Source organism: Strigops habroptila, chromosome 2, assembly GCF_004027225.2.
Source record: "Strigops habroptila isolate Jane chromosome 2, bStrHab1.2.pri, whole genome shotgun sequence".
In the NCBI taxonomy this organism is placed as follows: Eukaryota; Metazoa; Chordata; class Aves; order Psittaciformes; family Psittacidae; genus Strigops; species Strigops habroptila.
In genome coordinates this window covers 58,212,647-58,237,376 of record NC_044278.2, presented here as the reverse complement: position 1 = coordinate 58,237,376, position 24,730 = coordinate 58,212,647, and the positions used below count along the sequence as shown (strand labels likewise).

Genomic DNA, 24,730 nt, shown 5'->3' with positions numbered 1-24,730 from the left:
TTTCCCAGGTAACAATGACAGCATTATTCTGAGTACTAACAATATCAGAATAACTATACAAAATCACATAATTCAGTTGAAATAGTTTCATTTTAAATTAAAATTAGTAACATCATTCTTATCATTTTTAAAAAGGGAAAAACAGAAAACCCAGGGAACTTCAGGCCAATCAGTCCCACCTCAGTGCCCAGGAAGATCATGGGGCAGATCCTCCTGGAAACTATGCGAAGGCACATGGAAAATAGGGAGGTGATTGGTGACAGCCAAACATGGCTTCACTAAGGGCAAATTGTGAATTTGGTGGCATTCCACCATGGGGTGACAGCATTGGTGGATAAGGGAAGAGTGATTGACACCATTTACCTGGATTTGTGCAAAGCATTCGACAGTGTCCTGCATGGCATCCTTGTCTCTAAACTGAAGAGACATGGATTTGACGGATGGACCACGTAGTGGATAAGGAATTGGCTGGATGGTCACACTCAAGGAGTTGCAGTCAGTGGCTCAATGTCCAAGTGGAGACCAGTGATGAGTGGTGTTCCTCAGGGGTCGGTGCTGGACCGATCTTGTCCAACATCTTTGCCAGCGACATGGACAGTGGGATTGAGTGCGCCCGCAGCACTTTATCATCAACCGTTGATGACACCAAGCTGTGCGGTGTGGTCAACACGCTGGAGGGAAGGGATGCCATCCAGAGGGACCTTGACATGCTTGTAAGGTGGCCAATGCCAACCTCATGAAGTTCAACAAGGCCACGTGCGAGGTCCTACCTGGGTCGGGGCAATTCCAAGCACAAACACAGGCTGGGGAATAGACTGAAAGTAACCCTGAGGAGAAGGACTTGGGGTGTTGATTGACCAGAAGCTCAACATAACCTAGCAGTATGCGCTTGCAGCACAGAAAGCCAATCACATCCTGGGCTGCATCAAAAGGAGCGTGACCAGCAGGATGAAGGAGGTGATCCTGCCTCTCTACTCCACCGTTGTGTGTCCCCACCTGAAGTCTGGGACACCAACACAAGAGGGACGTGGACCTGCTCAAACAAGTCCAGAGGAGGGCCACGAAGATGATGCTGAAGTACCTCTCCTGTGAAGACAAGGCTGAAAGAGTTGCGCTTGTTCAGTCTGGGGAAAAGAAGGCTCCAGGGAGACCTTAGAGCAGCTTGCAGTACCTAAAGGGGGCCGACAAGAAATCCAGAGAGGGACTTTTTACAAGGGCGTGTAGTGACAGGACAAGGGGAATGGCTTTAAACTGACACAGGGGACATTCAGATTAGATATAAGGAAGAAATTCTTCACTATGAGGATGGTGAGACACTGGCACAGGTTGCCCAGAGAAGCTGTGGCTGCCCCATCCCTGGCAGTGTTCAAGGCCAGGTTAGACGGGGCTTTGAGCAACCTGGTCTAGTGGAAGGTGCCCCTGCTCATGGCAGGGGGGTTGGAACTAGATGATCTTGAAGGTCCCTTCCAACACAAACCATTCTCCTATCACTCTAAGATTCTATGATCGTAGGTTGCGAAATCAACTTAAATTAAATGCTTATAAATTCTATTTTATTTCTTGTCAAGTCTTTCTTTCACAGTATGAACCATAGAAATGCCTGAGTTTTTCCCTGAGACTTTGATCATTGCATTACCATGACAACAATGTATTTACTGTAGCTATAATAGATGGACTTCAGATGTTAACTGGATCCCTTGAAAGTCCATGGGGGAGCTTTTGGTCTCCAAAACCCAGGATAAATGAAAGAATGACTCTCTCTCTTGAAGAGCTATCTAACACGTAACTCACATTTGCTTTCAATTTCTGCCTGCTCTTTTAACAGAGTCCACTGCCTTCCATCAGTTTTAAGTCTACTGACTATTTTAATTATATGGAAAACCAGGTTGAACTTTAATTTACCAGTTTGCTTTGCTTTTTGCTGACAGAAGCCCACAATCCAGCAAGTTAATGCATCAATCTGACAGGATGTGACGTATGGACACCACAAAGATTTTTATTCTTACTGTTTACATTATTCTACTTTTCAGAGCTTTCCAGTCTTGCACAGCAGAAAAGAAATGCATAAAGCTTTGTTCTTAAACAACTCACAACTAAAGGGTGATATTTTGCATACATATAGGCTTGAAGTGTAAAAATATATGATAGAAGCAAGACCTATTACTCTCATGAAGACATTGATGCATGAGAGCAATCAAGACACTTCAACAATAAAAATAACTTCCAACTTAAGCACAAGTTTAAATACCTTGTTGAATTACAGATATAATACAAAACAACACATGCAATTCCAGCTCAGCAAGCAAGAAGCAACGTTGTTACAGCAATATTCTTAAAGTTCGTGTTTCATTAGCTTAAGGAGTATATGAACAGACAATAAAATTCCTTTTGCACAAGGTTTTGTAGAGAGTAAATTATAAATATACATTAAAAGTTTCATTAATGCCTGTCAGTCTGCTTCTAAAAGATGTAATTAGAAGATCAGAAAACTAATTAGAAAGCCTGTTTGATCTCAAGAATTTGGTTTCATACTGACAATCTTGAAATAAGTCATACCAGAAAGAACTGCTGATGCTTTATACAGTGCTAAGCATGAACAACTGATATTTTCTAAGATATAAAAATAGTGCATAGTTCTTTAAAATGAAAATTATGTCACTGAGGTATTCATAAAAATGACTTTAGCGATTAGTAAGAAAAATTCTTCATTAGTCTATTTAAACCAGTTAGAATTTTTAATTTAAAATCTTAAAAGGCTGATTTAACTATACCAAAACAGTTCTTATAACAGCCAAAATACCTGAAAACAAACAAGAAAGCAGCACTGTGGACTCAATATGTATTATTTCTCAATTATATGCATTTCAAACCACAAATTAAAAATTCTTTGTCAAATTTAATCTGTTAAAATAGCTTTTTAGCTGTATAACTTAGTAGAAACAAAGTTTCCAGGGAAATACTTTCCAATGAAAGAAAATGCAATTTTTTTCCACTTTGAACTATGTCAAGCTTGCTGAACCATGAAACCCCCTTTTTAAAAGAGATAAAGAGGCCATAAAATGATGTGTGTTGAGTCAAAGTAGCATATAGTGGTGAACAGAATGGGGCGCATCAGAAAACAGCATCTAATGGCCTTAGCACAGACCCAAACCTCTGGGTCATAAAGGCAAAATTTTGCTCACACTGAAGTTCAAAGAAGTCAGAATTATATCCTTAATGTGCTTGTCACTGCTTGCCTGGTGCAAAGTAGATCTGAACCCAATAGCTAGTCATTGGAAATGCTCCGGCTGGGAAAGCTCAGCCAGCCACCATGCACCATCTCCCCTGCCTGCTGTGGACAGGCGATATCAGGGAAGTGGCCATAACCCAGCAATATCTTTGTGTTGTGCTCATCCTGTTCTACCAAATTATCTTTTGGGCCTGTTAGCACCTAAAATAATTGAACTAGGCAGTGCTGTTGGTGGCAGCTGTTCATCGTGTCCACTCCCTACCTGCGGTAGGTACTCTGGCACTGCTCTTCATGATTCAGCTGTGTTGTGCAAAAAATACCACTTCTTAGCCCTGTTTTTGTAGGCAACCACTTGTAGTCAGTAGAGCTACACGAGCTTCATTTTTCCTTCCATTTCCTTCCATTTTTGCTCTGACCCAAACTTAAAGAAACAATAATTTTAAAAGAAAATGGAGGAGCTCCTCTAAGAAAAGCTTTTCTCAGTAAATGCACCTACAGTTTTGCAGAATAATCAAGGAGAAAGCCTGAAGTCTTCAGGGTTTTATTAAGACTCACGTATTTGGCTGCAGGAAATATAAATTTTATTTAGGGCTAGCCTCATTGGACCACCCTCAGCTCTTGTCTTTCCTATGGAGCAGTCTGGGGACAGCACCCCCCAGGAAGCCTTGCGTAGTTCTTCCAGTTAAGAGAACCTTTTTTGGTTATACAGACCATTATCAAACCACTTTGGTTGAAAGCCTGCAGTCTGGTGTCTGCCTTGGAATTATAATTATTCTTGATCTCAACCCAAAGTGTGAAGAAGTAAAGATGATGTGGTCCTTGCTTTGCAAGTGTGTGGGCCATTTGCAGCAAGGATATCCCCACTTAAAAATCTCCTGGTCTTGCCAACGTTTAATAAAACTGAAGTCATTACCCTACTACATGGAGATTAATGTTGCCATTTCAGAACTGGTTTGGGCCAGGCTAATTTAGTATTGTTGACACAAAAGCGGTCACATCCTTCCCCTTCACCCTCAGCTTATGTCAGTAGTTGTGCAGCGACTCAGTGAACTGATTAGGAGCTGCCAGTGAATTAACCTGACTCAAAATGACCAGCAACAACAAAATAGAAAAACTATTTGATCAGAGTGTGATCATTAAATCATTAAGTACTGAATCATAATGAATATGCAGGAAGTGAATAAATTAAAATTACACAGGCAGATTTAATTATACTATTTCCTAAGTTTTGAGTGCTCAACTTCGCATCCGTAGCGGTTAGCATTTAATGCAGTTTCTATGAGCACGTGACTTTACTAGGTCTTTCAAAAATGGGAAAACCTCATTACCTGGTATTGTTGTGACATTTCCAAAATATCAGCAGCCTTCTAGCCACTTCAGCTAACAAGCTGTGGCAGCTGCAGCGGTCATAGGGTCCCGCTGTAGGTAGGGACAAGGGGGAACAGTGAGAGGCAGGGATGAAATGCTCTCCTTCTGGTCTTTGAGGCAGCAGAGGAGCACCAAGCTTGCCAGCACCAGGCTTCCCTCCCGGATGCCTGCATGAGTGAGCAGCCCCTGTCTGTCCCCCCAGCCTCCAGCCTGATGGCTCCTTCTCTGACTCCTCACTCCAGCCCCACACTTTAGGATGAGCATGTGCTCATCTTTATTTCTGGCTTTCCGAGTCTCAGGTAATTCCCAAACAACTCTCAGCATCACCAACACCACTTTCAGACTTTGCTCAGCCCAAAGACCTCCTTGACTTCTCCTCCAGCCTCTTTCTCCCTCCTGCACTGCACCATGTTGCCACCCTGATCTCCCTCTCCCCGGCTCAGCTCTATGCTCACTCCCTTCCTGACACTCTTTTTCTGTTGTCCACAGCATACCCCCCCTACCCAAGCTTGTACTAGGGCTCTTTCTCCATCCCTCCTCTCTCCTTTCTCCTCACTGCTATGGACTGCAGCTCAAATTTCCTTGTCTCACTTGCTTCTCATTCACTGTCCATGTTCCTTCTCCTGCTGGCCATTGTTTTCTACTCCATGCACTCTCCGTGTTCCCTTTCCTGATGGTCCTTTTTTCTCCCCAGTTCACCATCTCCATGCCTGACCTGTACAACTTCCCTCAGTCGATATCATCCTTGCCTCCACTTCTTCACTTTCCAGCTCCCCTCAGAACAAACCCCAGCCCCACTTCTCCAGGACACTCACATGTCCCAGAAAATGTTCAGCAAACTCTGTAAAGTGGATTAAGACCCCACTGGCTCCAAAGGAAATCCCTCCTTTGACCCCAACACCACCATTCATGTGGCTGCACAGTAAACCAGCTTAGGAAAACAACAACTGAAAATTCACCTATCCACACACAGAAGAAGTTAAATTTCGGCAAGATGGGCTCCCTGCTCAAGCCCACTGGTCCAGGACAAATGAAATAACAGAAATAAGTGTCCAGAATTGGGAGTAAGGCAGGATCATCCTTTGCAGTAACAGCAGAGCCTTACACGGATTAAAGCAGTCTTACATCTATGGCTTTCGTGGGAATGGGTAAGATTTGATAAAAGCAATGGAAAATCAGTCTTAAATGGAAGAATACACTATGGGGGCACTGCTGCCTGAGTTCATGTCAGAAATGTCTCATGATTCCCCAATTATTGCGTTGTTCTTTAAGACAATTGTCTTGCAAGAGGTGTCATGCTTTGGCAGAGAGGAGTTTCACATCAAACAAACTTCTCCAGAATAAACCTGTAAAGTAGCTGGGAAATAAGACTAGGGAGAAACACCCCAAAAGTTATTAACTCCAGATTAAATGCAGAAAAAAAAGTGAGCCATTTCCTATCTTATGATAACTGAAAAACATAGGACCTCCAGTGTGGCCATGTTCCTGGTTAAAATGCAAGAAGAAATGCAACAATTACTGCTATTCATCAGATGAGGTTTTGGAACCCATTATCCATGTTCTGTTTAGCTGTAGTCTTTATTTCAAATTTTGGGCAGCACTGACAGTGAGGAATGTGGAAAAACCTTCAATGAACCCTGTGTTGGAAACTCTACTATACTCCCTCCAAGCATCATTTTGCTGGGGTAGTTCATTCTGTCTGGGGAAAGAATTTAGTTTTGTCAGTTAAGTAACTGCATACAATACGTATCTGCTAGAGAAATGTATTACTGTCAGCAAAGACCTTTAACAGCAGACAAGACCTGGCTTGCCAAAATGACCTTCCTGCAGAAGCATTTCTGAGCTCACGCTGCAGCACCTTTCTCTTTCCTTCTCTGTGTTGCAAAACATTAATCTAGATTCATATTTCAGATTTTCAAAAGAAGCAGAAAAGGTTACATCAGTGCCTGAATCAATTTAAGTTTTGCAGGCAGAACTGTGAATCAACATTTTTCACAAATGAAGTAGCTAGAAAGAGCCAAAAGGTTTGGGTACGTGTTCACTGCTGACAAATACTTAATAATTTTCAGAAACTTTCTGTGTCTCATGCAGTCTGAGTAATCCTCAGAGGACTTAGCAAACACTGCCTTTACATACAGATTGTCCAAAGTATTTTGCAAAAGAACACCATCCTCTTTTTGGGGTGCCAGATGGGTAAATTTTAAAACTGCCAAACATGAGGTTGCAGAACAACCAAACTCATTTTAATTATAAACCTGCTTCAGACCATCCAAGCCCCATGCAGAGCAATTCAAAATGAAGACAAATGGGAGAACGAATGGGCAGGTGAAATTAAAACGTCTGGGCCCACTTCTCTTCTTGGGGGCACACACAGCTAAAAAGCTGCCTCCTAGAAGAACAAGGACTCTTTGTAGCGTGCTGATTCTCAGATGGTACGTCCCACTTCTCAGCTGCCATGCTACCGCCATGACTGCTCCCTTTCCACCCAACCCATCCTCGCCGTGCTATACGTGAGTCAGACCGGGGACCTACTCAGCCCTTAAATATGTGCTTAAGTCTTTCTACATTCAGGAAAGAAACTCAGATGAAATTTGGAGCAAATGTGCAACGAAAGGCCTGTGCCTAAGTGTTTACCTGAGTAAAGCTGCTTTGCTGAATCTGTGCTAAAATGCCAAGCGCATGTCAGGCGAGCTCAGGATCTTCCACAGACTCTCACAGAGCCTCTGCCATGAAAAATGCTGTGTCCCCAAGGGGAAAAGTTTTTCCTGGAGAGCAGCCCAGAATGAAAGGAGCCATCAGATCAAAGATAAGTCTTACCTCCCCCACTACACCCCTCACTTCCCCAAACAGCAGATCAAGGCGGAGGAGGACTAGAAAAAACGGAGAAAAAAAAAAAAGATTTTCTTTTTTAACAGAGAAATGAGAGGTTCCCCCATCTCCCACTTGGTTTTTCCAAGCAATGCAGCTAGGAGCAGTCTGTTGCTTGCTTGGAAGCTCCTAGACCGCGAGATGGGAAGTCACAGAGTGCAGGAATCAAGTTATTTATTGACATCTCCTGCCTCCAAGCAGCTTCACAGCTTGGCAGCGCGCAGGAGGGCTTTGGGACTGACCACAGCAGGCTGACCTTTCCTCCTCTACAGACAGAACGGTCGCCAGCCCCTGTGGTTCAGGAAGCCATGGATACTTTTGTTCATTGGCCATTATTCATCAGATTTGGGAGACCGAGCTGTTTAAGCTGAAACTTCTTTAGAGTGAAGAAAAAAATGTTGCACATTTTACATTATCTCTTGCAAATATGAAAGCTTGCTGCAATCTTCAGATACAATATTTATGAATTGGTCTTTCAGCCAAATCCACTTTTGCATAAGGATACACAGCTGCCGGTACCCAGAAGTATGATAGTTCCCAAATATATCTTTGCCATTTTTAAGATCATTCTAGAGGCTTGAAAATAATGCTTCTTTCACTCTAAGTGAAATCTCTAGGCCTGATGTTTCAAAGACAGTCTGAAATTAGCCGGGTTTTGTTTGTGTTTGTTTGTTTGTGCACAAGAATAATTGATTAAATCAGCACAAGCGTAACTGATTATACACTCTAAGAAAAGTACTGAGGAATTAAGCTGCAAAACTAGCAGCATTGTGAAGAGCCATACCCAATTTTTATGCTTACATCTCCTACATGGAATCCCCTCTTAATTATACAGTAGCAAATTTGAAATGTGTCATCACCTCCCACCACTGGATATCTAGATTTTGAATGAATGTAACCTGCATTTTTCAGCACTTCTAAGGATTTTTTTTTTAAGATGTCTCTTTAAACTTTTTTTCCCCCCACGAAAAGACAAAATTTGCATAGGAGGGTATTTAAATACTCACGACTTTTACAAAGAATGTCACCTCTTTTTCATTAACCAGCACAATGACCCTCTAACAGTTTCACACTGAGAAAAAAATATGCAAAGAAATATGCCAAGTCTAATGCCAATTAGGACTTCGAAATATATATATTATAGACCAGGCAAACAAAATGTGAAATTCAAAGTTAAAAATTGAACCGACATTCTTCCGTCCTTTGAGAAATTATCTATTTTTAATGGAAATTGAAAAGCTATCTTGATCAAATTTCTCATTCAGTCGACAACAAGAAATCTATTTTTCAGATGTGCTTTAAATTGTTCTCTGGAAGAGGAGGGGTTTGAGAAAATCGAGTAGAAATTGCATTAAAGAAGAAATGCCTTTTTAACTGGAATTACTCTATATATGTAACCTGTAGTTTTTGATACATTTTAGGTTTGCCAGAATAACAGGCAATCGGACACCTGAAAAATTACTTGTAACCATTATAATAAGAGAAAATGTGTTCAGTTATGTAAGGGAGAATAAGCAAGTCTAGCCTTTTATTCTAAGAAGTATGTCTGCATATTCAGAGCAGCAGCCCTGCGAAGAAGGACTTGGGGGTGTTGGTTGATGAGAAACTGAACATGAGCCGGCTTCAGTGTGCACTCGCAGCCCAGAAACCAACCGTATCCTGGGCTGCATCAAACTTTGCTCTACTTTGCTCTTGCGAGAGCCCACTTGGAGTATTGTGTGCAGTTCTGGTGTCCTCAACGTAAGAAGGACATGGAGCTGTTGGAGCAAGTCCAGAGGAGGCCACGAGGATGATCAGGGGGCTGGAGCACCTCCCGTACTAAGACAGGCTGAGGAAGTTGGGGCTGTTCAGCCTGGAGAAGAGAAGGCTCAAGGGAGACCTCATAGCAGCCTTCCAGTGTCTGAAAGGGGCCTATAAGGATGCTGGAGAGAGACTCTTCATAAGGGACTATAGTGATAGGACAAGGGGTAACGGGTTCAAACTGAAACAGGGGAAGTTCAGATTAGATATAAGGAAGAAGTTCTTTACAGTGAGGGTGGTGAGGCACTGCAACGCGTTGTCCAAAGAAGTGATAAATGCTCCATCTCTGGCAGTGTTCAAGGCCAGGTTGGACAGAGCCTTGGGTGACATGGTCTAGTGTGAGGCGTCCCTGCCCATGGCAGGGGGGTTGGAACTAGGTGATCTTTAGGTCTTTTCCAACCCTAACCATTCTATGATTCTATAATCCAGATGCTAAGAAACAGTAAGCTGATGACATGTTTGAAATGCTACACTATACATTAAGATGCCATATATCTACTATTGTTTTCACAAGCATGAATTAGGTCTTCTGGAAAAGAAGACCTAAAACTTGCAAGAAAATAACAATACTTGGCACTTTCCAAATGCTTTCCATCTGAAAAATGCAAATAATTAAGAGGTAGAAGAGGGGAACCAAACCGTTGTGCTGGTCACCAACAGAGCCAGGACACCCAGGGAACGCTCCAACGCTATCAGGTGTGTCATTGGCAGAAGCAAAGTGCCTGAGGTGACAAGGTACTGCCTAATGTATCCTAACCACCGAGATGGATCAACACCCCAAAAAGGCTTCACAGTGGCTTTCTGCCAATGGTATATATATAGCACCCCAGAGCTCTCCACTCTGTGCCCCCCTCAAATACCTTGCTATGAACGGCACCCAGAATTGATCGTAGCCTAAAACACTCTGTAAAGCTGCCCTAGTTTATGGATGAGAGAAGTGATGCACAATAGCATTATATATGTGCTCTAAGCTTGTAACATTGCACAGTAGAAGAATTATGAATAAACCTCATTTCTTTGGAGATTTCCAGTTTTGTTGCACTCAACAAAGCCCTTTTTACACACACTTCAAAATCCTTAAGTATTTTTTTCTGATCGTAATACTATCCCAAATATTTATTTTATCAACCCAAAACTCAATTCACTACTGAAACCCAGTATGAATACTTCAAAGGAACTTCAAGATCCTAAGAGGATCTTGGATCCAGAAGAGGAGGAAAGATTATAGAGATTAATATTGTGCAAATAAATCTCTGCATCACCGATCTTACAAACTGCTGCTTCACCCTAACACAAGTACCTGAATGTAGGAACCTGTATATAGAAGGGGTCTAAACAAGCTAAATGAAATTCCTGGAAACATGCATGATGTATATCAACTTTTTACAGTGCTGTAGTCAGTGAAGGAGAGGATAACAGAAAGATAACTGAGAGAGAGTGCGAGACAGTAAGAGGAGAGAAGAAAGGAGGAGAGGGCAAGGTGGGAAGTAGAAGGTCCTAAGGCCTGACTGAAGTAAAAAATAAAAAAAGATCCTAGTGAAGACAGCTAAAGATTCAAAAATATAAATATAAAAGGAGAGACAACAGTTAAAATACGTGAGATTAAAAATAAAATAAAATTTAAAAAAAGCCCAACAACCAAACAAACTCAAAAAAAACCTCAACCAAAAAGCAACAGAGAAAGTTTAGAACTTTCAGAAGCTCAAGTCAGTAATTCTTTGTCAGCCAAACTCTCCTTGATTTCAGTAGGAGTTTTGCCTTAATGAGGACAGCAGGGTAAGTATCAAACGCAGCTATATTTCTTATACTCGGATAACAGCAAGATATACCAAGATATTTTGTTGTTGAAAAAGACTACATGTTTTCGAAGAAAGGTGGATATTAGGGGTCTAAATGTAACTGCTATGACCAGCTGAGTTACATCAGTCCTTTGTGCTGGAAAGAAAGAATAAAAGATGAAAAAACTGACTTGTGCCACCTTGCAAACAATCAAATTAAAGGTCCAGAATTATTCCAGCAAAGTTTCCATTGGTTTCAGTGACAGCTCAAAAAACAAGCAAGATTCTTCAGTCCTTCTTGTAAAAAAATATAAACACAAGAGTGATTATGAATGATTTACTTTTTATCAGTATTGCTCTTGCTGAAATAGTTGGTAATGCACCCATCTGGTTCACAGAACTATTATTTGATTAGGCTGTTTTTGTGAAGGTATCTTTCCTAAATATTGTATTAATATATTGAAAAGGAAGCATAAGATAAGTAGACTGGGGAATAAAATACTCTTCTCAGTGTGGTAACCAAAGATAAAGCAAATTAAAAAACTGATTCTCATCTATGAAAAGAATGAAGATTCTGCCTAACTCATAGTGGCCTTAATAGTCCATGTAGAATTCATATAGCTGCTTTCTCCTTTATAAGCACAAATTAAAGGAACTCTCACTGGAAGTGTAACTGAAATGTGGGTACGTCTAATGCAAAGCCTCCAATTTAAAACCTTTTATTGTTTTGGATGTCAAAACCAGGAAGAGACAAAATACCACAAGTAAAATCTGTAGAATTACCAATAAAAACACCAAGGCAGATATTTTTCATGAGAAATAAGAATAGCAGAAAAATATCCCGTGTAAAGCTGATCACGTTGCACGCAGTAATAATGCTTATTATTGACAAGATTTTGCAAGCATACCATTCTTATCCATAATATGGGAAATATCATTTCAATTCTCCATGACGTATTAATGAAAGGTGTCCCACCCAAACCAATAAGTCTAGGACATGCTCAGAGCTGGATTCATTGAGCTGCTGACTCAATCAGATAACCAGTAATTCTCAGGTTTTGCACGGTTACATCCACCTGTTGATTTAAAGATTATAGGTGGGAGCTGCTTTATTAAAATTGCTCTCCAGCTTAAAAATCTGACACACCTTACAGAGGAAATTAAGAGAAAAAGAGTCTGGTCCGCTCATCAATGACAAAACAGTAATAAATAATCAAACTCAATTACTACTATTTGCAGGGCTAAAATTATGCTTAAAGAAATTCACTGCCATCTGTAAGCCTGTTAAAGTTGATTACGATTATCTCGTGCTGGTTTTCTTCCCAAAGATTGAACAGCATTGTCTATTTTTAAAGGCAAAAAAACACCAAACAACAAAGCAGCTTGAATAATAAATTGTTTATCCCAAGATAGAACAAACCACATCATCGATGAACTTTAAGAATGGTTACCAAATTAGAACTGAAAATGAAAAACAAGTATTTTCCTGTTCAAGGTTTTGTTTTTAATGTGTTTTTGTTTTTGACCAGATTGAGTGCTGATTACAGAAAATTCAAGGCTACCTGGACATCACACTGCTCAATTGACTGAAAAGTTTGATGACTTCTCTAGAAAGTGAGGTCTGTTAGTGAAATTAAATCAGTATCACTGCTCTGAGATACCTCGGTGCGGGGAGAGGTTAATATCGCTTACTAAATAGTGTTAAACGAGATCAAACAAGACATGCAGGATTCGGGAGGGCTCTTGGAGCTCCAGTTGTTTCCCCAGGCTGCTTATGCAACCTCGCTTGCACAGGCACGGTAAGGGCCTGCCATTTTATTACATAAGGTAGCCCAAAAATACACAGCTAGGCAGTTGTGAGCTCCATTAAGTGCTGCACTGGAGTTTCTGTACCAGTTAGCATCTAGACATTTTAAGAAACAGAAGGACATTTCTGAGTTCGGGATGGTTGCTGTTGTTTTAAGAGAAGTAGATCTCTTGAAACAGCAAATAATAATCAGCATGAGCTGATTATTATTTAGATACATTGTGCTCTGACTGTTGCTTAAGCAAACAGCAATACGCAGTGTTTGGTTTAGCACAGCCATGCTAAGTGCAATCCAGGGCTTTAAAATGTGCCTTTCAGATGATTAAGCAAATTGTCTGGTTTAGTAAACAGCAGTCAACACAACATTATTTTTTTAACTAGTGCTTAAGTGCAGTGGATAGCTGAAGAAAATTAATTTCCCACACATCCTTACATTCTCGGTTCAGGATTTCAAAACCTGGTCTCATATAGACAGATGAAACTGTAACTACAGGAACACCAGGTCAGGGAAGTTGACCACCCTGCCCCGAACCCTCTCCCTAACACGAGACAGCAGCAAAGGATTGGGAAGCCTGTGTGAGCAGGGCAGGCATGTAGCAATATTACAGCCTCCCAGTGGAGACCTCTTCAGCCAGGCATTGTATCTTGGTATTCAATGCCTCTTGGTAGGATTGCTTTGGTGAATATAATTGCTTTCTGAACCTACTTGAACCCAAGAAGATAAGGCTGTCTATCCTTGCCATGCCTCCACAGATCAATAATAGGACACCAGGGAGTGAGCCTGAGCACCGTACCCTGCTTTTTGCAGTACCGCTGAAGTTCTAGCTCATGCCCTAGCTCTGATTTGGAGCATTTCAAACTAGCTTCTTCCAACAAGCTCTTTCCATGGCAGACCTGCTATAACAGGGCCAACCCTAAGCAGTGAAGGTGCAAGCCACCAAGATCCTTTGGCCTTGGGAGCCTTGGCGAGCCAGATGCTGGCCCACTTCGTTTCACAGAGCAGATACTGGGGGACCACCTGGCCTGGCACCCCCTCTCAGCCATGGCCAGCCATGGGTGCTGAGGGGCGAGTATAAGAACAGGCAAATCAATGGTGATATTTCCTCAGGATACTCACCAAGCTCCCAAGAATTTGCAACTCAAAACTTCCTAAGCAAGTGGTTTTGTATTTAATAGCCCTTGATGGATTTCTCTTCCATGAACTCATTCAGTCACCTCATTAGCTGATGTAACCTCTCAGCATCCACATCCTGTGGTAAGTTGCTCGGCAGCCTGACCACGCTATGTGAAAAGCCACCTCATTTTGTTTTCCATCCCTGCAACTGCCTGCTTCACCCACCTGATGTCCTCCACTCCTGTGACTGTGAACAGTCATTCCCAGTTTGCCTTCTCCAGGGTTTCTTAATTTTACAGTTCTCTGTTGCACTGCTCTATCAGCATTGTCACTCTACAGGCAGGAGCTACTCTGCTTCTCTGATCACCTTTGCTGCCTCCCTCTGAATCTCCTTCCTCACCATTACACATCTTTGAGGTGGGAGGATCAGCAAAACACGATACTGAAGATGTGAGCACACCACAGCTTATATGGTGAAATAATGGGATTCTTTTTTATTATTTTTCACGGTTTAAAAAATAATCCCTAATATTCTAGTTACTATTTTTTTTTCACTTACATACGCGCATTGCATTCACTTTTTCTCCTGAGTTGTCCATGGAAGATTTTATCTAAGCTTCTGCACCTTCAGTGACCTGTAGCAATGAATTTATATGAATAGAGATACTTTGTTCTATTAACTTTCATCAACTGACATGCATACTACATTTATCTGACATGAAGATACTCAAAGAGAAAGGGTGACTGAAATGTCCCAGTAGATGATGTTCTATCATGCTAACACTTCTTGTATGCTTTGAAATGACAAAGAAGTTTCATACCTGACCTTCCAAATTTCCATTCTGATCTCACGCACACATACACATCCTTTAGATTTTTTTCCTGTATCATCATTTCTCTTGGCTAGAAACCTTCTATTTTATGCACAGATCCTGAAGAACAGTGGTAAAACAGTTGAAATACACCTTCTATCTTAATCATGCCAGCAAAAAGCCATCTGTTTTACACAGACTTGTGCCCAAGCAGGAGAAGGTGAGATAACCTCCCTGTTCCCGCCATTTACAGGGTCATTTTTGGAGTATCTTGGAGCATGCCACCTGCTACATAGGCACAGGAGAAAGAGATAGCTTTGCCTCAGAGAGCTTGCAGGCAAAGGAGAGGACAAGGAACACCAACCAGGTACTGACAGAGTACCAGGCAAAGCATGTGGCAGTACTGTTTCCAAGTGACAAAGGTCCAAGCTCACCAGTGACCTAACTTCCATGAGATTTTTATTTTTCTGAAGCCACAGGTGAATTTTCAGACTGAAGCAGGATTAAAACTAGCACTGGGGGTGCATCGCTATTCCTCCCAAACGTGGCAGGCGACATGCAAGAAACACTGATCTCTGCCACGGAGCTTGGACAAAGGAACAGAAATGTCTTTACCAAAGTGTAATTAAACACATTTTGGTTGGACTGCGTTGTGCTTCATGACTTGCCTTCAGGGGGAAGAGACACAGAAAGAGAAGCATAAAAAAAAAGCACTTACCTCTCTATCCCCAAAACGTACATCGAATTCATGTGTATAAGGTCAAGAAAGCCACGTCCCAAAATCCCTCAACCTAATCTGCCAACATCCTTGAGCCACCACAAGATAAATGCAAGGAGTGGAGAGTGAACCAAGTCTGCACTTCGTCAACTGCTTACTCAGAGCATGAGCCTACAAGACCACATCCCTTCTCATCCCCTTGCTTTTCCTGCCCTGCAACTCTCATTTCTGAATTCAGTGGGTGATGTACTGGTGGTATATATATCCTGTGTGGCCCATAGCAGGGTCACAACAAGAGTAATGGTTTTAGTCCCTCCGAAAAACTGCGAAATACAAAAGCACCACTACATGGACAAATCCAGCACTGTCTATGCATTCTGCTTAAGTACTATTACGTGGTGTTTCCTTTTCAAACTTTGGTAATCAGACTCATAAAGAAAAAGTCAGTCTATCAGCTGATGCTGATTTCTGACTGAATTAAATTAGCCAAAATACAAATATTTGCATGGCCTCAGCCTAGCTTTTCAAGAACAAGTTTTAATAATATCAAGGATCAACAGAAAGCTGAGCCCAATCTAGGAAAATGACTTTTTTATACAGATAATGATGCTTTTACAAAATCTGTGACTCAAGTTCATCTGCCTGAAGACCCTGAAAGCAAAACCATAAACACAAATGGAAGTTACTTAAATTCAGCTAAGAAAGAAGGAAAAGCAACAAATACACATAAAATACATATTTGAATGTAATTTTCAACAGTATGATATTTGCCAATCATCAACTGCATAGTGATGTAAGTAATCTGATTGCTCAAAACTTAGAGTCAAACACAGGCAATGGTTATGTAAATTGTTACATTTGCTGTGCAAAACATCCTATCGTTAAAGAATACCAGAGCTACAAATTGAAACCATCAGTTGTCGATCATAATTTTCCTACCTTAAATGAACATATTACAATACAACATCAGTTACATGATTACATACTATTTTATTCCTTGGAGCTTCACTATTTATATGTATCGTTAATATACTGAGCTATAAATTCTTCCTTCATTTTAAATAGTGGAAAACCCACCCTAGCCTACTGCAGCAGTCACCAACTGGGTTGAGTCCTTTATGTCCACAGCATAAAAATCTAGCACGAGACTTGACTGGGGCATGCAAAGTTACTATCCTGCCCATGGCAAACCTAGTGCTAGAAGAAGGTGGGCAGACACTACAGTGGAGACCTAAGGCCTGAGACTGGCCCTGGTGCCAGGTCCTGCTCCTTTGGGTGCTGCCTTATGGTGGGGTAGAGGATAAGGAGAACAAACACATGGGCTCAGTGCAACTCCAGAGCCTGGGCTCCACAATGAAGATATAGCTCCTCTCCAGGTCCAAGGTCTGTGACTGGAGCAGCAATAACTGCTCCTCATGGCAAAGACACAACCCCAATTTCTGTGAGGAGACCAATGGAGGGGCAAAGAAATGGAGACAGGGACTGAAGAACACAGTAGGCGATGTGAGGAGGAAGACAAGAAGGATGAAAAAGTGGTAGTACCATGCCACAGTCATTGAAAGACTGAAAACCACTGCTTTTGCAAGTTCAGATCTCCTGTTCCTGTCTACCACCAGTCCCTCATCACCTTTTTCTGCCCACCATTCCGTCTCTTGGACTGGGTTTTCCACCTCTATCAACAGTTCCCTGCACCTTGTTCCCAAGCTTTGTCATCTATGACCCCATCAAGTCCTTTGAATTAATTCAAGGTCCCTCCCCTCCATTTTTCCCATACCTTCATCACTAATACTTCTCCATTCCAGTTCCACTATTTTTTGTCACCATGGATGTAAATTGAGCCGTTTCCTCCTTTTTCACCCTGCCTCCGCATCAGCAGGCACACCCTGCCACCAAAGACATAGCCGAGACAGTCTTCAGTGCCCCCTCCTTGTGGTGCTCACCATACCAGTAACATCTGGGAAGAACAACTGCAGGGGAAAGTCCATACAGCCCTTCAGGCACCAACTGGAGTGCTCTCATTTTTCCTAGGAAGATGAGCAGTTGCTCAGGTCCTAACAACACTGGGGTGTTCAGTGTGCTCCACGCTGAGAGCATCTTCAGTGAGTCCAATGGTCAAGCCCTCAACATCCCTCCACCAAGAGCACACAACCTGAGTATTGTAACAAAATGATAGCTGAGACATATTCTGGAAGATTTTCACAGGCTCAACATAAGGCACACCCCCATCACAAGATTGATCCCAAGCCAAGTATCTTTTTTTCCGGCTCCAAACACGAAGCCACAAGAATTCAACAGTCTCAATGAAAATGTTTCTCAACATAGCCAAAAAATGCAGATTCACAGGAAAAGAAATATCAAGGTCTCCTAGTGCAGGATGATGTATACTTAAACCATCTTCGTCAGATACGTGGCCAAAGAATATATTTCCCTCTAACCATGTTCTCAGAAATAGCTGAACCATTTCATCTGAAACTTCCCAAAGAGAGTCTGTCTTCAGCAAACACTCAACCTGGAAAATGTCAGCCTAGGTTTAAGCTTAGCAAATGCCTAAGCACCTGAAAGCAGAACATTGTACTGAAAAGCGCTAGGTAATTCTAACTGTAGAAAACATTGCTGCCAGTGGCAAAATAACAACTCCTTCAAGTGCTCTTGCATGGTCTAGGCTAGCAAATGGGGCAATAATCATAATCTGCAAAACATAACGTGGGGTACAATCCTGCACATATGTGGGGTGACATCTACATGCAGGGTGGCACCTTTGTTAGGGAGGGAAAGCAATTTTAGGCAAGCCTACTGTCTCCAGGCTTCGGGCATAGAAGTGCTGCCAGCTTGAGGAACCACCCCAGTGTCAGACACCTGGTTCTGGAAAACCTTCGTTTTCACATGTTCAGTGAGACAGCGCACAGCTTGGCAATTACATTCTCCAAATACTCCCACTTCCAGGCCATCCATGCAGAGCAACTCCGTGCCCCAGCTCATCTATAGGAATGTATGCAGGATTGGGCCCTCCACCAGCTGACAGTTCTCAGAATCAGACACAGATCAACAGATGAGCTGGCTAGGTCTGGAAACTGTGAGCACTAATTATTTAGTACCACAAAACGAACTAAACCCACGGTGGGATACAAATCAACACTTCACACCAGGGTAACAGAATTTTCTACTTCAAGAGGCGGCCACTTGTTGAGCAGAGCGCTCAGGTTAGCTGCGCCCATCCGAGGGAACCCTACAGCCCTTCTGGAGATTTAGCACTGTGAAAAGATTAAAGTTCCTCTGCTGGCTGTAATGCTTATAACCGCTAATTATTTTGGAGTCACTTGAGCGAAAGTAAGCTGCCACCTTGTAGACGGTTAAGGAGTATGGAGGAAAGTTTCTTGTTAATTGACAAATCAGGCTAGTGACCGTAGAGGAAAACACCACCCCACAAATCTTGGTGACCCAAGTCCTGTGTCGCCACTCAGCCGTGGATTTAACGTCTCCCCGCGTTCTGCACGCCCAGGGAACCAAGCGGGAGCCCGTCGCAGGGCCGCAGCAGCTCTCTCGGCACACAACACAACCTCTGCTCTCACCGGGAGCTTTCATCCATTCAAAAATCCCACTGGTCTTACTGGAAGTTTTCCTTGACCAGACCCTGCACCAGTCCAGCTTAAATGAACCCCAACATCAGGAAACTGACCACCACACCAAGACGAGAACGGGGACGGGGACGGGTTGGGGGGGAATTTGCTTTTCCAACCAGAGGGGCCGGACCCCGCCGGCCCGGCCGGGACAGATGCGCCGCGCTTCCCACGGAAAGTTTCCCGCGGCAGAGGCGATGCCGCCGCGCATCGCCGGGCACGTCCAGGGCCGCGTTCGTCCGCGGGACGGAGGGGAGCGGAACCCGATCGCCGCCGCGGGGGGTCACACGGGTGTCGCGGGCGGGCGCCCCGCGGGGCGGAGGGAGGGCCGGGGCCGCAGGGCCGCGCGTTACCTGGGGTGCCGGTGCTGCGGGAGCGCGGCGGGGAAGCCCGAGCCGCTGCCGCCGCTGCTGCTGCTGTCCGCGGTGGCCACCTGGGCGCGGGAGCCGCCGCCGGTGCCGGTGCTTGTGCCGCCGGGCTGGATGCCGCCGCTTTTCCGGTGCCTGCCGGTGCCGCTGCGGCAGCGGCCGCCGCTGCTCCAGCCGCGCAGGAGGCCGGCCTCGGGAGCCGGCAAACTCTTCCTCGCCGACGAGGAGCCGGGGACGCTGCCCGCCTCCTGCCTGCCGCCGGTGCCGGTGCCGTGTCTCATGGTGCGCGGGGCCGCCGCATGCCGCGCTGCCGCCGCCCCGGGCGCCGCGGGACCCACGCGCGCCGGGGCCAGGGGCTCCGCCGGCAACGGGAGGCCGCCGGGAGCCCGGGCTGCTGCGGGGAGGGGAGGAGGCCGGGGGCCGGGGGGGCTGCTGGCTGGGGCTCCCGCTGGGGCATTAAGTTGGACGCGCGGCCGCGAGAGGCAGGGCGGGCGCGGGGGCTGCGGGGCCGGTAGTTCTCCGCGAAGTTGGAGCCCGCCGGGCGAGGCGGGGGCATCCTCTCCGCCGGCCCTTCATCGCCGCCCGCCGCCGCCTCCCCGCGCCTGCCCCCGCCGTCGCCCCGCGTCCTCAGCCGGCGGCGCTGGGGGGACGCGCCCCGCGCCCATGGGCGGCAGCCGCGGCCCCGGAGGCTAGCAGCGGCGGTTCTCCCGCGCCGGCTTCCTCCGCCGCTCGCTCGCTTTCCTCGGCAGGGAGCGGGAAGGAGGGGGTGAGTGAAGGGGGGGGAGCCCAAACGCGAGCCCGGTGCGCAAAATGGGTCAGGGAGGGGGAAAGGAAACCCGGCGCTCGCCTCCCCCCTCCCCGCGGTGGGCTCCGGGAGGGCCCGGTTGGGGCGGTGGGTAGCGAGAGGGCTGCGAAGGAGCTTTCCCGCCCCGGCTCCCTGTGCACAAGTGCAGGGAATGTTCCACTGACCTACATATTTTTCCAAACATACGTGACCTTTTTTTTTTCTCCCTCTCTCTCCTTCTGTGGGAGGAGACAGGCGAGGATCCAAGAAAAGGAGAAGCTGGAAAGAGAACGAAAGGCGAAGCGGGGGGGGGGGGGGGGGAATAATAAAACCCTCAACCAGAACGCCAGCCCCGCATCAAGGATGGATTCACAACGCCGGGAGCAAACCCCAGCGTGCCCGCGTTTACATATGTCTGCAGCGACATCCCCGCGCCGCACCGGCGGCCGCCCCTAGAGCCTGACCCCGAGAGCCCCCGCCACGCCAGCGGCCACGGTGCCACCGCCCCCCGAGCGGCATTGCCCCCGGTGCTCGGTGCCGGCTCCCGGGGCGTTTCGGCGGGTCCCGGCTCAGCGGGCTGGGGACGCACGGTCCCGGCCCCGGTCCCGGCCCGGGGTGACTCTGCGCCCTGCTCGTGCTCGCTCCCCCGGCGGCGGCTGTGGCCGCGGGAGCTGAGCCGGAGCGGGACACGGCAGCGCGCTGCCCAGGGGTGGGTTCCCGGCCTCCCGGGCACAGGCAGGAGCTCCCGATTTGGTTATGCAACGCCGCACCGGCAATTAGAGCAAAACCTTGACAGAGAGCGCTTTTTTTCTTTTTTTCTTCTTTTTTTTCTTTTTTTATTTTTTTCCCTGTTGCAAAGTAGGTCATTCTTTTTATTCCCCACTTTGCATTATTTTCTTTTTTTTTTTTTTTTTTTGCCTAGTACTCCTCCTGTAAAGTGGCCAGTGAGAGATAAGGAAGTGTGCTGGAGCCTGGGAGGAGCTGTTGATTCGGAGCCTTGCTTTCGCCTCGTTGGGCATTCCTGCTGACTTCTGAGGGCGCCGGGGAGCGGGGTCCGGGGTTGCCCCGTCTCCCCAAGGAGGGCAGAGGTGCCCGGTGAGCGGGGGCACGGCTTGGTATCCCCGCCGCCTTCCAAGTCCCGCTCCCCTCGGTCGTCCTGCTCGCCCCGGCCGGCACCGCCAGCTGTCTTCCCCTGCCTGCTGTCGTCCTCGCACGGCCCCAGCACCCGAGTCTTGCTGGCACTGCTGTGTCCACCCGGCTAACTCGCCCTGTCCCCGTTGCTGTGCCGTAGAAACACCTGGAGTAGTCAGGGTTCTGGCCTTCCACCTGCAGAAGGGCTCTCCCCACAGGATATGGTATTTGCTTTTTAGGAGAGATGCATTTTTTGTTCAGAGAGAGGTTTACTGGGGAGGGAAAGCCCCTATAGCTGGTGCTAGCTCTGACTGCACCAGAAGGGGCTGGCTGCACTGTGCCAGCAGTTTATGTGGTAGGCTGGGGGCTCTGTCCTCATTACCCCCTGTTCATTCCACCTCCTTTTAAAGACACGTTAATCCTTGCAAAATGCCTGCCAGCAGAGACCTCTCTGCCCACCCCAGGTGTGTGTTTGTGGGCTGAAGGTAGCTCCAGCTACCTGGGTCCAGCAAGGAGCCATGCCGCTTCTCCCACTGCCACCATCCCCCAGCTCACCCAGTTATCCCTGCTGTACAACACATCGTGGCAGTTATTCAATCCAATCCAATTCCAAATGCAAATGTTCATAATTACAAAGTATGGAAAAACGTTGCACTCCTTTGCTGAGCACTTTTATACCGCACTTTATACAACAGGCATGACTAATGTTGAAAGGGTAAAGTTGTTTACTTTTAACCAAGATTAAATACAAAACTTTGAAAAGCTCCTCCCTTCCTTTGGATGAAACCCAGCATTTTTTCGCATTTGGAAATTGTCAAACAGTGGTTAAACAATCCTTTGGCAAACAAGTAGTGCCTGAGGGAATAAAGCATCAGATACATGGGGAGTGGAATAAAAGACATTTCTGTTCCTGAGGTATTTTTCTTGTGTTGCACAATGAAGTATAACATAAAATCTTCAAGCCTTGTAAGGTTAGGGAAAAGGAACTTCCCATGATTATGTACACCACACGATTTGGTACTTCAGTCCTTTTGAAAACTTACCAAAACCCTGCACCCAAAACAACCCTACCCTTTCAAAAGCTGGGAGACCAACTACCTTGAGGAAAATACCACGTCAAGAAAGGCAATCAGAGAGACGCAGGGGTGCGTGTACAAAATTACATCTCTACCACGTTTTAACATTTTCCCTGTGAATTCCAAAGGACTCCATCACAGAAGTGAAGAAGTGAGGCTGATTAAGGTTTGTTTCTTCATTCATTCCCTAGGTTACCAGTGTAAACTTTAATTAGGCCAACAAACAGCAGATTGGTAGAGGGTGAGGCAGGCTTTTCCCAGCGCATACCTGAGTCTCGTTGTGAAATACCCGCCACTTGAAACACGCAGCCCTTCTCTCGGGCCGGTGACACATGGAAAATAACCGAATACTGTCAATACTGCATTTGGTTTGGAAGTTAGCCAAAGGGTTACACTAGATGCCGTGTGGAAGAACTTCAGGGAAGAAGCCCAGCATTCACTTTGAAAGAATTAAATCGTTTTATAATCATGACATATCAGTAAGCAACTTTTCAGATATAAACACAAAATATCAGTAAGCCACTTTTCAGACACCAGGAGCCTGTGATCCAAAGCCGCAATGCCTTTTGTTTTGACTAGAATAGGCTGGCCAACCTTCACAGCCCAGAAATGACGCAGCAGGGTTTTCAATGGGCCACCAACCACAAGCTAGGTGTCTCCCAGGGTGGAGGGCCAAGGGGAAGAGCAGGAGAGGACAACAACTCCCCCGGGACCCCACTGTTCCATTGTGGCAAGCCTGTGGGAGAGATGTGGGGTTGGGTGCGAGTTCAGACCGGACATCCTGGGTTTAACTCTGCTGGCTTGCTTTCTCTTGCTGCCAGGGATTCGAACTATTCAGTGCTGCCACTGCCGCATGATGCAACCGTCAGCAAAGGAGCTACCTGGGACATCACTGAGCTCCAGAGCCAGAGCCTGGCCACCAAGACCGGGAAGCATACGCATTATCTGTGCAATATTGATTCCTTTAACCTTTAACAGACTCAAGCACATGTTGAGAAGAAATAAGATGCAATTTGCAGCCCTTAATTTAAATGTGAAGCCTGCACTGGTTTAGTATTTGTGTAGGAGTGAAAAGGGCTCCGCCAAATAATCATCCTCTAATCAACATAAATGGCACAGTGCTGCAACAGTCAGGGATGGCACTGTGAGAGAGAGGCATGTGATGGATAAGAATAAAGGACCCTCAGAGAGCTGACCAAATTGCAGAGGATGAAACCATTATATTAAGTTTTCAAGTACGTAAGAAGGAGATGGACAAGGATTAATTTGATTAATATTAATTAAGGGGCAGAGCAGATCTTGGGCTGCTTGTCTCCCTACCTTTCATGCTGAAAGAGAGAGCAGCAGGGACAAAAACATGGCAAACAAATCTGTGGCTTCTGTTAGTCAAAGAAGTCACGCCAGCCATGGCTCCTGGGAGCCCTGTGCTGCTTTCCAGCTGGGCTGCTGGGAGCATGGGGACAGATGTGGGGACCTCCTTCTTTGGGTAACACACTTCTGTAACCAGTTTTGGCAGAAATATCTGCAGAGAGGAATGGTCTTCAGAGGATCAGTGTTATCTTCCATTCTGTAGCTTACAGCTTCCTGGGGGAGGGAGAGGTAGAGCATCATTGTCAACCAGCAGCACAGCCTCCAACTCAGGGAAAGGCAGAGACATGCCACAGTGAAATGGGCTTCAAATGCATCCTACTGGTGCTGTCCCAAATGCTGGAGTAGGATGTCTGATGGGACTTCAGGATCTCTTCAGCTAGAAAACCAAACTCACTGTTTTTCTGCATGGTTATTACAAGAGAAGAGCAAAATTTGCTGATTTGAGCATACCTTAATCTGATCTATTTTGAAGTGTTACCTGATCTCTTTTGAAAATTTATCCATTGCCAAGGTTTTCATGGAAAAACTTAGTCCAACCTACCTGAGGGTTGGACTTTCTCACCTTATTCAAAAGGGTTTGCAGGTTTTCTTGAAGTGGTTAATGCATGGAGTGGGGAGGAAGAAGGCATGGGTTGAAAAATTAGTAACTAAACATTGAATAGTCTTAATGTCTGCAAGGGCAGAAATTGCTGCCAGGTACCCAGAAAGCCCTAAAGCTTTCTGCCTGCAAATCTTGTGGCTGAGCACTTACAGCCTTCCTGGGAAGCAGAACAGTTCTGCAGCATGAACTGTACGTATGCACTCTATTGCCTCAGGGCGTACTGTATGTGTGTGTACCAGTCTGGTGAGCCAAAGCTCAAGGCTGTGGAAATAATTCCTTCTCATATGG

General features: G+C 45.4%; 1 protein-coding gene across 4 annotated transcripts in view; it reads right to left on the bottom strand.

Annotated features, from left to right (window-relative positions):
* Positions 1-19,732, bottom strand: part of NPAS2 (neuronal PAS domain protein 2) — a 107,778-nt gene extending 88,046 nt beyond the window's left edge. For 2 of the 4 annotated variants that reach the window (XM_030476150.1, XM_030476151.1), the window contains exon 1: positions 19,465-19,542. The gene's annotated coding sequence lies outside the window, so the exon portion shown is untranslated. Of the gene's footprint in view, positions 1-19,464 lie in introns of all 4 variants that reach the window. The other 2 variants (XM_030476149.2, XM_030476148.1) reach the window with 2 other exon arrangements.
* Between the last annotated feature and the right edge of the window lie 4,998 nt (positions 19,733-24,730).